The 16987-nt window shown below is 43.5% G+C and overlaps 1 protein-coding gene across 1 annotated transcript in view; it reads right to left on the reverse strand.

The window, feature by feature from the left end:
* The window catches only part of PRKCE (protein kinase C epsilon), a 539658-nt gene that overhangs the window by 200430 nt on the left and 322241 nt on the right, over window positions 1–16987 (reverse strand). The window lies entirely within an intron of this gene.

A 16987-nucleotide genomic window follows, 5' to 3' on the forward strand; every position in this document is an offset into this window, starting at 1 on the left:
GGACAAGAGCACAGAAGAAAATACAGTTTGGGTTAGCATCCCTTGAAAATAAGCTTCTGCGGGAGAGTTACTCCGGCCTGGGAGATCTGGAGGTTGTGGGGGGCAGCCTCTACTGGTGGCTGCTGATTCAGGGGTCTAAAGAGCCTCACTACTTAGCTCCAGCGAGTACGCACCATGTGACTGCAAGGCCCAGACTGTGCACTTTCCCACAACAGCTGCACTCAGCATCCATCCCAAGCCTACTCCTGCGCCAGGTGTGGCCGCTTCACTCCTCCCCACACCAGCTACACGGTGCAAGGGTGTGGGGTCAGAGGCTCAGGTTCAAATCTTACCGAAACTTCTGAGGAGTGACCTAGGACTGCTTGTGCTCCTCATCTGGAGCCTCTGCAGGCCTTGTCCTCTGTCAGGGGGATGATGGTGATGGCCCTAAGGGGTGTGGCTTGGAGTCAATGGTGTGACTTCCCTCCCCACCCAGACGCCAAGCTCAGAGAAGTAGCTGCCGAATAAACTTGACTTTTCTTCCTCTTCCCTCTTACCTAGAGTAAAGCAAAAAAGAGCCTTTCCCTAAAGGTTAAAAGGAGAGGGAAACAGAACACTGTGAAAGCAGATAGTTTCTAAAAGGTTCACGACCCACCACCACGGGCTTTAAGACCTACTGGAGACAGAAAGATCTTCCCCACTTCTTCCTTCCCTCCCTTTCAAAGACTGTCCCAAACCTAAGAACACCCTGCAAAGGGACAATAAAAATAATAATGGCCATTAAGTACTGAATGTGCCACCACACATCCCAATACATACATCAATGCCCTAATCCCCAGTGTGATAGTTGGGGGGGCCTTTAGGAGGTAATAAAGATTAAATGTAGGCATGAGGGTGTACCCGCATAATGGGATTAGTGCTCTTATAAGAAAAGGAAAAGACCTGAGCCCGCCTGCTCTCTGCGATGAGAGGATACGAGAAAGGGGTTGTAAGCCAGCCAAGCAGAAATCCTCACCAGAACACAAAGATCTTGATTTCAAACTTTCAGCCTCCAGAACTGTGAAAAGTAACTTTCTGCTGTCTAAGCCTGTAGTCTATGGTATTCTGTTAAAGCCTGAGCAGACTAACACAGTGACAATGCTAGCTATCGGCTGGCAAGGGCTTACACTCTGCTAAGTGTTAGTCGCTCACTTGGGTCCAACTCTTTGTGACCCCACAGACTGTAGCCCACCAGCCTCCTTAGCCCATGGGATTCTCCAGGCAAGAATACTGGAGGGGGTTGCTATTTCCTTCTCCAGGGGATCTTCCTGACCCAGGGATCAAACCTGGGTTTCCCGCACTGCGGGCAGATTCTTTACCATCTGAGCCACCTTAGCTATGCACTCTGGTAGGTGCCATGCTAAACGCATTATGTGTGATAACTCATTAAAGCATCACAACCCCAGCTGAAGGGTACCGCTATTACCCCCATTTCTTGGATTTGCAAACTGAAGAATGAAGTGTTCAAGTAACCTTTTCTATTAACATAGCTATCTAGTGGTAGAGCCCTAGAGAGGGGAATGGCAATCCACTCCAGTGTTCTTGCCTGGAGAATTCCATGGACAGAGAAGCCTGGCAGGCTATAGTTCGTGGAGTTGCAAAGAGTCGGACATTACTGAGTGACTAACACACACACAGTGGTAGAGCCCAGATTCCAAACCAGAGAGGGAGAGAGAGGGCCCTGTTCCACTGGCCACCTGCTGCTCTGAGGGACAGCCCACTCTCCCTACAGCAAGTCTCCAAAGCTCTCACCTGGTGGCTCTCATTAGGGAAGAGCTGGGCTGCCTGAGGCTTCCCCTAGCACAGAGAAGGCAGGCTATGGGTCTCCTGCCAGGCTCTTGACACTCTCAAGCAGCCCTGGAAGGTGGGTAAAAATACGCTGGGAAGGCTACATCTCCCCCACAGCCCTCTTGCACCAGCCAGTGCCCATCACCCCAGCCTAACAGTGTCGGTCCTGAGGGGAATAAGCTTTGCCCCTCATGGACCTCTCTGAACACAAGGTTCTCTGCAGTGGTGGTCATGTGTGTCGGTCAAACATCTGTTTAATCCAAGAGCATCTTGTCAGTCCAGAGAGGGTAGGGGTGAACAGAACATCAAACTGAAGGAGGAAAAGAACAATGGGGAGCAGACGTCCAGCATGTGCTTTGAGAGGGGAGCAGCCTCCAAGCAAATGTGCAGAACTGCTGAGTGGAGGCGGCTCGCTGGGCTCCCAGGCTGTGTTCTCAGGACTGCCCCTTAATGACCCAGAAGGGGGTCTGCCTGTGGACCTCCTGCTTCATACCCCACAACCTGCAGGGGTTTCCTTTTTAACTGGTGCCTATTGTTTCACAAAGTCTCTGACACCAATTACCTTCTGGGTATAGAAAGCCCACACCACCTCCTACTTTCTACAACCTAGGGGGTAAGACCCAGCTGAGCAAATTCACAAGGAAAGGTCCTGCTTCTAACTAGAGATGTCTACATATGCACATGCATGCATAAATACGACAATCATCACTCAGTTGTGAAATTAGAGGTGACTTTCATTTCTGCTTCATACTTTTCAGTATATTTAGAAAATTCTATTTTTATAAGCTGGAAAAATGTGGTATTTTAAAAAACAAATATTTTCAATAGTGCTTAGTTGCTACAAAACTGATTGACAAAAAATCCAACCCCTCCAAACTCAGCCTTGGGGTAGCTCAGGCCAGGGGATGGGAATTCTCTTTGTACAAATGCATCCATCAAATTCTTTCACAGAAGGTGTTACCATGGAATATATATCAACAGTATGCTCTAATGCATTTAAAATGCAATTTGATTTACAAATTCCTCAGATTTTCTAGTCATCTTGATTCTGGAAATTGTGTTCTCAGTCAAAATGGTGAGGAGTTTAATCCAGTTTTCTCAAAGAAGTGCTGCCATATGGGGGGTTATGGGGGTCCCCGGGGGCCTTATTTCTCAACTTTTTATAGAAATGACCACAGTAACCAAACTGGACGTTCTAAACTGTGTTTAACTGATTTAATAGATAAATGCAGCAGCCAGTTAATTTAACTTCACTTGCTTTTTAAAAATTTACTTATTCTTTAATTGAAGAATAATTGCTTTACAGAATTATGTTGGTTTCTGCCAAACCCCACTTACTTTCGAAAACCAGTTTGTGGGGTGCACTGATGCTGTGAGAAAAGCTGTATAAAATTTGTAGGGGGTGGGAGGTGGGGGGGGATGGGAGGGTCTTGGGTGCAGGTTAGAAGGAGAGCCAAGGATAACCCCATGCTAAGGCGGGGTCTGTCTGATCTAACTTCTCTAAAATGTTCTGTTATCCTGCCCCAGAGCACATTGTGCATGGCCTGAAGTCAGCTTCTATGTTCAATATGTGGGGAGACTAAAGGCAACAGAAAGAACAGGCAAGTAAACTTTGTGTTCCAAGGAGGTTTGCACACGAGGCTGCAGGAGAAAGGGGATGGGACTCCTGGCTGATGATAACACCTGCCTTCCACACACCTCTGGACAGGGGAGCCACAGGGCTCCTCAGCCCCATAGAATCTCCTTGCTGGGCCTAGAGAAACTGCTAGAAATGGATCACCTTCAGCATTTCCCCTGGTGTGAAGGGTCTCTCTCTATTAAAATGCAGCTTCCATGGGGCAGGGGCTAATGCATGGCGCATGCCTGCAGGAGCACAGACACCTGTATGGGTAAGAGAGGGTGCGCGGCGTGACAGTGAAAGAATAGACTATAAATGCAAGCATATGTGTACAAGCATGTGTGCAATATAATAGCAATATATATCAAATATCACGCATAATTCATTATACATTCATATATGATACAGCATGATATATTAGTGTCATTTACATAATTATATTATGACATAATTATAATTATATTCATAGCAATATATTATTATATAAGACCAATATATAATATCTAGTTTTTCTGAACTGTCTGAAGCAATGCTTCACCCCTAAATACTTCAGGGTTTATCTCCTAAGAATAAAAACATTCTCTGACATAATCACAATACCAAAGTCAAGAAATTTAACATTGCTATAACTTCCAATAGACAGTTCATATTTAAATCTCCCTGATTGTCCCCTGTACGTGTGTGTGCTAAGTCGCTTCAGTTGTGTCCAACTCTTTGCAACCCTCTGGGCTGTAAGCTGCCAGGCTCCTCTGGCCATGGGACTCTCCAGGCAAGAATACTGGAGTGGGTTGCCATGCCCTCCTCCAGGGGGTCTTCCAGACCCAAGGATCGAACCCATGTCTCATATCTCCTGCATTGGCAGGTGCGTTCTTTACCACTAGCACCACCTGGAAAACCCAATTGTCCCCTAAATGTCCTTTATCGTTGCTGTTGTTTTTAAATGTTTAATCCAGGAGCTAGTTAGAGCTCAAGGAAGTTATCTGCTTGCCATGTCTCTTTAATCTCCTAATAAAGAACAATTTTCTTGACTTACATCATTCTTATGACAAAGTTATGGAAAATACAGCATGCTGTCTTATGGAACATTCTACAGCCTGGATTTGTTTGTTCCCGTTTGATTAGTTTCCAACTCAATGGCAAACATACCACGGAGGTGTACATATCAATAAATCTTTAGCTATAGATAAGTGTATAAATGAAATAAATATAAAATTTATAGGAGGAAAAATATAAAATATTCATTCTTACTAGGAATTCTTAAAATACAGAGCTCTCTTGACCTATCATTGACATACCATTTAATGCCTAATAAAGAAACAAATTTGTTTTAAAATGGTATTATCAGCTGTTTGGAAGGCTGCTATTAAACTGATTTATTCATTCACTGCTAGAGGCAATGTTGCATATTTTCAGAAGCAATATTACAGTACATGGCAAACATCACAAAGAGATTCATATCCTCTGATTAGGCAATTTCTTAGTAAGTAACTCTAAGTCAATAATTCAACATAAACTAAAAGTTATACACTTATAACTTATACATGTTCCCCAAGGCATGTCTAATCAGCCTTCAAACAGAAGTAACTTGATAGTCTCACATTAGCAGAATGGTCTAATGAATTATACTACATCTACATCAATTTTAAAATGCTGAGAGAAGACTATGCAGGAACATGCGGAAACATGATCTAAAACTGTGAAAACAGGAGGCACAGAAACACAAAACATATCTACAGGCTGAAGGTAACATAAAAGAATTATTGTGTTAAACTAGGATGATGGGATTATGTATTTGTATATTTGAAAAATGTTCTCTAATGCTTGCTGAGGGCCGAAGAATTGATGCTTTTGAACTGTGGTGCTGGAGAAGACTCTTGAGAGTCCCTCGGACTGCAAGGAGATCCAACCAGTCCATTCTAAAGGAGATCAGTCCTGGGTGTTTTTTGGAAGGAATGATGCTAAAGCTGAAAATCCAGTACTTTGGCTACCTCATGCGAAAAGTTGACTCATTGGAAAAGACTCTGAGGCTGGGAGGGATTGGGGGCAGGAGGAAAGGGGGATGACAGAAGATGAGATGGCTGGATGGCATCACCGACTCGATGGACATTGAGTTTGAGTGAATTCTGGCAGTTGGTGATGGGCAGGGAGGCCTGGCGTGCTGCAATTCATGGGGTCGCAAAGAATCTGACATGACTTAGCCACTGAACTGAACCGACTGAATGCTCTTTAATGACACTTTTAACACATTGTTTCTTTTTGGCTGCAGTGCACAGCATACTGGATCTTAGTTCCCCAACCAGGGATCAAACCACACCCCCTATATCGGAAGCTTGGAGTCTTAACAACTAGACTCCCAGAGAAGTCCTTTAATGATTTTTAATAGCAGTTCTTTCCACCTAAAGCATTAGGCAATGGAAGGGTCACTCATTTGCAGGAGTGGGGGACTACATGGCATGAATGAGGAGGAAAGGACACCAGATGTTGGCCTGGAGATCAGGAGAGACAAGATACATTTTATCAGCTTCCCCAGTCACCTGTGGTTCTGAGCTGGGTCACCCCACTTGCCCCGACATCTGTGACTTGCTCTGAAGCATGCTCTTCACATCACTTCACTGGATGTACTCAGACATCCCCACCTAGGCTGATGGCTCATTTGCCACAGCCCACAAGGCAAAACCAGTGCTGGTTTTCCTTTCTTTCCTTCCTCTCCTTTCCTTTCTGCCTACACATATCTTTTGCTTTATGGCTGCATCTACCACACAGCAGAAGGGATGACCCAAGTCAGGGAGAGGCCAACACAAAGTTGGATAACTCTTGTGAAACTTTCATTGTAAATGAAGATCTTGGCTGCCCGGATATAACAACAAGAATTCACAAAGGCATGAAGCTAAGGAGACACCCTGTGAAGCAGCTATGAGATCTTCGGTAACCTTAATCTCTAACAAGAATGTTTTCTGCTGGCTTTGATTTGCCTATAATCTCAAATTCCTAGGGTCTTCTAGACCAATGAGTATCTTACAGCCCCAAAGCTCAGAAGAATCTCTGACAGGCTGCAGGCAAGGGGCAGAAGAAGCACAAAGAACCCACACCTCACAGTTCTTGCTTTGTTGATCAGCCTCACCTGGCCCCTTTTCCTGGGGCTGAGACTTCTCAGTCTAGGCCAGAAGGGCACTCACAGTCACAGGGAGAGGCAGCCCCTGGCACCAAACCCTCTGCTACCTCTTCGGGTCTGTCTGATTATTGAAGGTCCCATTGCTTCATCAACACCTCCCTCACCTCATCTCATGTTCTCCTGCATAAAAAGCGGGCTCAAATGACAGGACTGAACTGGCATCCTTAAACTCAGTGCTCTTTGAATGCCTCTCAGTGAAAGAATATCTAGCAGGGAATTCCTAATAGGCTGATGGTTATGAATCCCCATATGCTGGCACTTCCTTCGAGGGCATGTGTAATAAGGACTGCCAAGCCCAAAGTTCCAGCTCGCCCAAGACCCCTGACCTTGGAGCCTGGACCAGTCAGAAGGACCAATATGCCTGACTGGCCACCTCTGGGCACCACTGTCATTCCTCACTGCAGGTGATCTCTCAATCAATTACTTACTCTTGATTTTGAGTGCACACAGGGCAGGGGTCTTCTCCACAAGCAAGTGTGCCATGGGTGGTCTTCTTGATCTCTTCTCACCTCCTTCTTTTGACCTTCTCTTTCTACCACCATGGTTGAACTAGGTGCTGGGAGATTGGACAAATGTTGCCTTTACCTCAGACTTGCGTTATAACCTAGAACAAGTCATTTAATCTTTTCAGGCGTCTGTTTTCTTATCCATCAGGAATAGCACTGCAATGGCTCTGTCTAAACACCAGGCTGGCATGTTCTCTGCCCCAGGTGCCAACGTGACATCTCCTGATTGAGGGAAAGTGGAATACTCTCATCCACCCCACTACAAAACCTCCCCTGGCTGGGGTCCGACTGCCTCCAGATAGTTCAGCCCTGCCACTGTGAATAAAAGGGGGTCGGCTCCATCTTCTCCCACCCCATGCATCAGCGGCTTTGGAGGAGCACACTCCACCTCCAGGGTGGAGTAGTCCTGGGAAGACTGGGCTGGGTAAAAACACTAACTCAGCTCTGGGATAAGACCAGTAAGAAATGTGACCAGTTAGAGAAAAGGCTGGGAACGTCCTCAGAAGGCTTGTCTCGGAAGCCAAGCAAAGAGTGAATCCAGTTTTCAAGGCAGATTATTTCACAACACAAAGAAAACAACTCAAACATCCTGATAATTTTATCTAAATAACTGTCAAATCTTGGATGATTCAGAAGCTGAAATTTAACAGCTACCATGTATGGGCCCCTGTCATGTGGTGAGCACCATTCTAAGTATTTTGTATCCACGAGGGGCTACTTTATGTGTAAGATACTGTTACACATCCATAAAGCGCAATTAAAAATACATGAGGTATTATTACATATACTCAAGATACTATAAGCAACTTACATCTAACATCATGAGGTGCTATTATCCTCAACTTACAAATGAAGAAACCAAGGGCTCAAGAGGTTAAGTAATTTGTTCAAGGTCACATAGCTAACAGTGAGTGTCAAGTTCAAGAATTCCCACCCTGACCCATCCACCCATATTTTACAAGGAGGGCAGAAGTGCTTGCGTCCCCAGTACCCAACTTTGTGTACGGAAGTCTCTTGCTGGCTGCTGCCCATTCACCTCTCCACACACTCATCCGGCCTTCAACTAGACACTTAGAAAGTCAAAAGGGACTGATTAATTCACAGGCACACACATAATGGAATTTAATGCAGTGGCTTCAAAAAGCAGACACGCCAAGTCCCACCAAGAAACAATATGTAGAAAAAGAGAACTAAGAAACATGTCTATAGTTTATATTGATATAAAATGAGAAAGAGAAAAGGATAAATATCCTCAAACAACATAAACAGAAAAACACATCGAGACTTTCTGAAGGGTTAAAAATTGCACATTCTCAAAAATGTTTATTAGGTGGATATTGGATGCCAGGTAGTATTCTTGGCACAGACTCTTAGCCATAATGGATGGTCCATAGCCACTCTCTAAATTATTCTTCTCAGATATTTTGGATTTGATCCTTAATAGGTGGGTCTCCACAAACAAAGCAAGGAATTGCCGTCATTGTCCAGACAACAGTGGTTATGACTGGGGGTGGGGAATGCCCCTGAAGAGACTAGATGGAATTTTTCCCACTCAGTATCTGAGGAGTTTACTCAATAAATCTCTGGCTTAACTTTATGGACTTAATGTGAAAATGCAAGACCAACGGAAACAAAACAAAATGAAAAAAACCTAGGCACTGAAAATCAAAGGAGCAGTGCCTTTCCAATTTATTTTCCATGAGGAAAATAGCTTATAATATTTTCAAGTTGAAATAAATGCTACATGACAGTGAGTTTTAACGATTAAGTAAATATTTATGTGATACCAAAGGCTATGTTCTACATGTTGTACTCACACAATACATTAAAGAAAATTTCTGTTCAAAACAGGAAAGAGGAAACAGCAATTAATTCCCCGAGAGAGATTAGCCTGAACTATCTATGTCTTCCCAGAGAGCCACACGATGTGCAGCAGAAAAGTCTAGGAAGAGAGGTTTGGAATTGTCCACATGTGTTATTCTTTGCGTAATCTAATCAGAAGAGCACTGGTGGCATTTCAAGATTAGCATCTCAAATTTATTACAAATCATGCTCTTCTTTCTCATCTTTCCTTTCCGAATGACCTGTTCTGTATTCATGGCAGGGCATAAGCTCTTGTCCACTTAATCAAAATAAAGCTTAAGCTAGTTTGTGCTTTGTTAGGAAAAAAAAAAAAAGTGAAACATTTGGACACTTGACAGGGTAGAGAGAGTAGCACTGGGGTGAACTGAGGTCAAACACAGTGGTGGCAGGACAATTGGACGGTCACTGAGGGAAGGCGCCTCAGGGAGAAAAGGGGCAGCCCCCCAGTCCCACCACCCGGGCTCTGGTGTACATGGGGACATGGAGAACCACTGGAGAACAATGATCATCCTTAAGTAGGAAGTCTCCTTGCTTCCTGCCTATCAGCATTTATTCATTCCCTCCCTCCTCCATCCATTCAAAATTAAACACTGGAGTTACACTGGAACTACCACATGCTTCTGGGACCCAGGAAAAGTCACTGCTTGCCAGGAGAAAAACCGCAGAGCAAAATCCCTTCAGGCAGACCTGCTAAATGCTCAAAGAGCCTTCTCATCCCAGGAATTCAGCCAAGTGGGACACCAGCCAAGGGTGGGGCCAGAGTCCTCGCTGGTGCCAGTGACGGTCCTGTGATTCATATCACAGGAAACTGAGCTGTTGCTGAATTACTGGGCATCTGAGCCCCGAGGACCTCATGTCCATGATCTCATGTCCATGGTTCGTGTTTCTAAAATGCTCTATTAACAAACGCCTGTGGGGGAGCAGTGGCAGAAGTCTTAGCAGGACGTCTGTCCATTCCCAGCATGAAGAGGGGGAGTGCCAATGCTGAGTGAAGGGTGGCAACCCCCTTTCCAGATACATTACAGGCCTCTTAATGCCAAGGCAGGCAGGCCAAAAGGGTTATGGGATTATTTACTGAAAAACCCACATCCATCAGTACTGTTGCTATCAGCTGTTCCACAACATCCAGTCAGTGGCAGGCAGGATTCAGAAAGGTTCAAGAAGAGTGAGCTAGAAATCACACCCTTTAATATCAAGTGGTCCCTTTACCGTCTCATCCCAGCCTCCGCAGACCTCCTCCCAGCCTCCATAGACCTCCTCAAAACTAAGTATGTGCACAGTCACCCAAATTACCACGACAGACTCACCTGTTTATTTCCCCAAACTCCTCTGTTTGCTAAGGTACTTCCATCCTGTTGCTAATACTTTAAAGTTAAAATTAAAAAGAAAAACCATAGCCTTTCCCAGAGAGATCTTAAGTCCTGAGCAGGATTCCAAAAAAGAAGGCCAGGTGGGTCTTTATCAGACTACCTGAGACAGAAGCCAAGTTTCAGGGAGTCAGAAGATAAAAGCAAAAAAATAACAGGCAATGAAAGACTTGTAAGACAAAGGAGCTGGTGAAAGAAGATAAAAAGAAGTAAGGATGATTATTAAGTCATGAAGTCCAGGCTGGTGATTGGCCAAATGAACCCCATACCTTCCCAGAAAGCAGATGAGTTTGTCTTACTCTCTGCATCCCTTCCTCCACACTGACCTTCCTTCTACCCTCCTTCCCAGCTAGTTTCCAGAGCAGGGTATTGGGGGGATGGACCTTCCTTAGGAAGCTTACCAGAGGTTAAAAAAACCCTAGATCATCCTATAGAAACAGCTATCAGGGCTATCAGGCCTTGGGAAGCCACAAGATCAAACCAATCAATCCTAAATAAAATCAACTCTGAATAGTCATTGAAAGGGCTGATGCTGAAGCTGAAGCTCCAATACTTTGGCCACCTGATGCAAAGAGCTAACTCACTGGAAAAACCCTCATGCTGCAAAAGATTGAGGGCAGGAGGAGAAGGGGATGACAGAGGATAAGATGGTTGGATGGCATCATTGACTCAATGGACATGAGTTTGAGAAAACTCCAGGAGATAGTGAAGGGCAGGGAAGCCTGGCGTTCTGCAGTCCATGGGGTTGTAGAGTCAGACACGACTTAGCGAGTGAACAACAATCAAGAGCATAGTGCCCATAGAACTTATATCTTTCCCCTTGGCTTCAAAAACTTGCTTAAACTTTTTCTGATAAGTTTTATGTTCCACTGAGATAGTGATCACAACTCTGTATGTAGAAAGAAGGATAAGGAGGTCAAAAACAATAATGCTTTTAATAACTGAAAACAAAGCCAGAATCCAGCCCTGTGCCCCTTCAAGGCTCACAGGCTCTGATTACACACACACACACACGGTGTGATCCACCCCCTGCTGCTGGCATCTCTTTAAATACAGGGGACACTGCAGTCTGGAAAAACCAATGACATTCCCAGGATTGCTTCTTAGGGCCTTGGAAACTCCTGTCTCTCCATAATTTGTCATCCATAGTGATAGGAGAACGTTGTGGAAAGAACAGCCACTATGTGAGAAAGAAAATGTATTTCTAGTAGCCCTACAAAACAACAGAGACATCTGCTAAATTTGGAGTCTCATATCCAGAAACTCCTATACACAGAAAATTTAAACCATCAAAAATAAAAGATGGGGGTAGGGGCAAGGGAAATTTTTTTTTAATTTCCAGTTTAATGAGACTAAGGAAATATTCGAAGGCCTCAAATGCTTAAGGGAGATCCAGTCAGCTTGGGTCTTAGTGCTAACGAAGTACAAGAGGAGATCAAATTCCCCAAGTGAGTAAGTTTTCTCTGTCCAGAGGGAAAATATTACCAGTCACAGACCCTGCCTTGAATCTCAGCAAGCTTCTTGAAGATATACATTCTTGGTCACCAGGACTCTCGGGAAGAAGTATTGATACTTACAGCTACTATAAATCAATTTCTCTCTGAAAAACCCAGCTCAAGTCCTAGACCTTACGAACTCAGGGCAGCCCAGAGCCATGTCTTTACTTACAAAAGAGGACACTTTCCTAATCTGGAAATCTGGGCCCTGAACACAGTGTAGTCACCTGCCTGCCCTTTCAGGAGGTCTTGGTTTAAGCGTTAACAGGGCTAGTCAACAAAGGTTAAGCTAAGGTTAAGATCTACCACAGTCTTAAGAGTCTCAAGAATCCTGAGTAGTGGATGAGCACTGCTCCAGCCAAAGCATACCTCTGCCACATCTTAGCCGTGCTTGTGAGACTGGCCTATCCCTAGCATGTGTGAGATGTCCAAGGGAAGAGAAGTGAAATGCTTCTAGAGGAAAGATTTGAAACTTCATTTTCTGGGAGAAAAAAAAAGACAGGATTGAATGAGAGGTGTGGTGGCCAATCTCCAAGATGACCCTCAGGGATCCGTGCCTCCTGGGACTCACACCTCTGTGCAGGCCCCTCCTACAATGACTAGAGTTGCCCTGCTGACTCATGGAACCAAAGAGACTTTGCAGAAATGACAAAGGGGACTGCTGAAGCTAGGTCATGAAAGACACTGCAGCTTCCACCTTGCTCACTCTTGGCTCTCTCTTGGAAAGCCAGTTTCTGTGTCCTGGCACACAAGCAGCCTTATGCAGAGGTCCATTTTGGTGGAAACTGACTGGGAGAGACCTCCTCTGTCAGTCAACACTGACTCATGAGCCATGAGTGTCAGCTGTCTTGGAACTGGATCCTCCAGCCCCAGTTGAGCTTTTTTGGTCAGCCAGAGCCCTAGCCAACAATCCTGACTGCAACCTCACGAGAGACTATGGGTTAGAACCATCCAGCTAAAGCTGCTCCTGAATTCCTAACCCACAGAACAGTATGGGATAATACTCTTTCTTATTGTCTTAAGCTGATAAATTTATGATAATTTGTTACTCAGCAATAGATATCTATAATTCAGGAGGTAATTGATAAACCAAGCAGGAAGAGACTTAGGGTAAACATTGGAAGAAAAATGTTTTCACTGTGACAATTGTTCATTCACTTAGCCGATATTTACTGAGCACCTCCAGGGTGCTAGGTACCAGGCCTCTGAATTATACATTTATCCCTCCTCTGGAGAGGGACAAAGGAAAACAAACACTGGTTATATTAAAAGCATGATCACATGGATCCCAGTGCCTATGAAAAAGTGAGTTAGGCTGACCTGGCTCCTGAGAGCTGGGAATTCAGACATAGTGGCGTCCTAAAAAGCAAATGATCCCTGTTACTTTGAGCTCCACTGTGTCAGCTTTTATCTTAAGCTTGAGGCTTTAAGCCCTGTTGAAACACAGATCCTCTGGGAGGGCCATTATGAGTTCAGTGTGGATGAATTTCAGATTCTTTTTTAGAGGTTGTACTGGGAAGGTAGAAAAAAATCATGTAGAACCTGCAGGGAGAGTGGTGTTAGGAGATAAATTTTGGAAATTTTACATTCTAAAGTAAGAGACAAATTCCATTTGTAAACAAATCTAGTAATAGAAATAATAGGTACCATTTACCATACAGTGTGTGATTAAAACATATCTTTGTTTCTTGAAGAGAGCCTACAAGATCAGTATTATTCTCCCCATTATGCAAATGAGGAAACTGGGGCTAAATAAATCTAGGTGACTCACCCAGGGATACACCTTACTAAGTGGTAGAACCTGATTTTGTACAAGGATTGTCTTCCTCCAAAGTTCACTGCTTCCCGACCATACTACATACGTTAAAGAACACAAAATGACCATTTTCTACCCTTTTCTTCCTATATAGAAACTGGAAAAAAAAAAAAAAAACCACTCAAGAAATTCAAGCATGCTGTTTCTATTATTCTAACAAGTAGTTTATAGATTTTCTAAAAAATGAACTTTGCTCCTCTAATGCTGTAAATGAAAAAACTTGTGTGAAAAAATTAATAGCAGACTGGAAGGAGAGAGGCCCATTTCTTTCACGTGAATGTAGGGTTTGATGAGAAGTTCTGAAAGTTGTTCTGGAAACCAGACGTCTGGCAAAGCAGCGGAAGATGAAAACTCATAAAGATGGGGCGCTCTCATCACACAGCACACACGCTGGGGGAGCCCAGGGGAGGGGTAGAAATGCAACCGTAACCCACACTTTGCTGGTGTGCACCACTTCCAGGCATTTCCTACAGAACCGTGAAAGGCAGGAGGAGACACGAGGTACGATGCGGCAACAGATATATCCATCACATAGGCCACAACCTCCCAGAACAAAAAAGTTTCTATCTGCGCAAGCCAAGCAGGGAAGAAAGCTTTAGGTCAAGGTGTTCCCTAAACCTGCCCCAAGTCAGCTTATGGTCGTCGGCAGGAACACTGGGCCTTGAAGGAAAAGTCACTTTTTCCTCTTCTTCAGGTCAGTTCCCTCTTCACTCCTGAAGCTACAAAGATGAAAGTTAATGCTGCTGTTTTTTTTTTTTTTTTAATAAACATTATCCTCTGTCTCCAAAGAGATCAGTAAGCAAACGCCCAGACCAAACCTAGAAAATTAGAAGTGAGAAGCTAAAATAGTGTGTGTGTTTAAGGTAGAAGGATTAAAATGATGCTAGAACATTATACCTTTGGCTCCTTCAAATCACCTTCCTGAGAAAAAAAGACTGCAGTGTTGAAGAGACAAGGCATCCTTCCTTTATTCTGGAGCTACTCTGGTCTCTCTGCTGAGCAGCCTGGCCCAGATAATTTATTGAAAAGGAGAGCTCCTATTGCATTCACTGCTGAATGAGTAGAACAGGACAACAATTTTCTTCTGGTACTTGGGAAACTTGGGGCTTCTTATAAGCTCTTACAATATCCTCCCCTGCCCCTTATTTGCAGCTCAAGAGGATAGCCATTTGATTTCTGGGTGACAGTGACCCAGAAATTCCCTTCTGCAGGGATTTACCCAGTGGTAAATCATTAACTAGAACTTCTGGTTGATTCTCAACCTATCAACCTGAATTGTACACCTATTAGACTCCTGACTTGGCTCTTTCTCACGCTGATGCTCTCCTTGAAATCCTCTCTGTGCTTAGCCACTCAGTTGTGTCCAACTCTTTACAATGCCATGGGCTGTAGCCCGCCAGGTTCCTCTGTCCATAGGGATTCTCCAGACAAGAATACTGGAGTAAGTTGCTATCCCTCCTCCAGGGGGTCTTCCCAACTCAAGGATCGAACCCAGGTCTCCCATATTGCAGGTGGATTCTTTACCATCTGAGCCACCTAGAAAGCCCATGAATACCGGAGTAGGTAGCCTATCCCTTCTCCAGGGGATCTTTCTGACTCAGGAATTGAACAGGAGTCTCCTGCATGGCAGGTGGATTATTTACCAGCTGAGCTACCAGAGAAGGCTCTCTAGGTATCAGAAATGGTTTCTCACTCCTCAAGGGGAGGAGTATGATGTTGGAGTATGATGGCAAAGGAGTTCAGAAAAATGTTTTAAAGGCCAGAATAAATGGAACAAAGGTCCTTCTCTCTTTCAGATAAGAGCCAGTCAATGGTCAGTCGGAAAATAGCCACAGTTTCTTATCAAATCTGAATTAGAAAACAGAAGACCCTAAATTAAGTTCATTAACACAATTCCATCACTATTTTCTTCTAAACAACCGAAATGTTGAAGTCTTCACCTTTGCATAGTCTCAAACTCCACCTTGCACCAGAAATGTTTGGAGGGCTTGATGAAACATACACTACTGGACCCATTTCCAGTTTCTAATTCAGCAAGTTTGGAGAGGGGCTGAGAATTTCATTTCTAACAAGTTCACAGGTGATCCTAATGTTGCTGATCCAGGACCAAATTCTGAGAACAGTCTGGACCACATTATCCCTTACCTGAATCAACTAAGAGTGATACACTTATTTTTTCAAAGTAAATTAGGGCCTGGCTTAGGATGTAGAAAAAATTAGAAAGACCATCACTTCCACCATTACAACAAAAAAACAGACAACTAGATCAATGGACCAGAACAGAATCCAGAAATCAGCCCACTTATATATCTAAAATTGATTTTCAACAAGGGAGAAAGGCAATTCAAAGGAAAAATTATAGTCTTTTCAACACGTGATGCTGGAAAAATTGAATATCCATATGCAAAAAATAAGTCTGGGGCTTCCCAGGTGGCTCAGATGGTAAAGAATGTGCCTGCAATACAGGAGACCCAAGTTTGGGTTGGGAAGATCCCCTGCAGAAGAGAATGGCTACCCACTCCAGTTTTCTTGCCTAGAGAATTCCATGGACAGAGGAGTCTGGTGGGCTATAGTCCATGGAGTCTCAAAGAGTCGGACACAACTTAGTGACTTAACACACTTCATACCTTGCATCTTGTACAAAAATTACCTCGGAATAGGTAATAGAAAAACATGTGAAACCTAAACATTGGAGAAAGTTTTCATGACCTCAAAGTTAGAGCTTTATTGGCTACAACTGAAAGTACAATTCATAAAAGATGGATAAACTGAACATCAAGATTAATAACTGCTATTTAAAAGACATTGTTAGTAGAATAAAAAGATAAGACACAAAATGAGGGAAAATATTTGCAAAATACATAGCTGGTAAAGCACTAATATTTAGAATTTATAGAACTCTCAAAACTCATTTATAAGGAAACAAACCAATTTTTTAAAATGAGCTAAATATTTGAAAGACAGCTCACCAAAAAAAGATATATGGATAGTAATTATGCATGAAAAGATGCTGAACATTAGTTTTAGGAAAATGGAAATTAAAACCACAGTGAAACCATGATATTCCTGTTAGAATGACAAAACATTAAAATAACAACAACAATAACATAAAACTTGAAAATATCAAGAGCTGCTGAGGATGCAAACTAACTGGAACTTTCATTACTGGTGTGAAAAAAAAATAGTTTCTCCACTTCGGAAAACACTTCAGTTTCTTCTAAAATCAAATATATGCACGATCCAGCGGTCCCATCCCTAGGTATCTACTCAAATGAAATGAAAACTCATACTCACACAAAAACCTATATTCAAATATCTTAGCAGCTTTATCTGTAAGCGTCAA

This window comes from Capricornis sumatraensis, chromosome 1, assembly GCF_032405125.1.
Source record: "Capricornis sumatraensis isolate serow.1 chromosome 1, serow.2, whole genome shotgun sequence".
Lineage (NCBI taxonomy): Eukaryota > Metazoa > Chordata > Mammalia > Artiodactyla > Bovidae > Capricornis > Capricornis sumatraensis.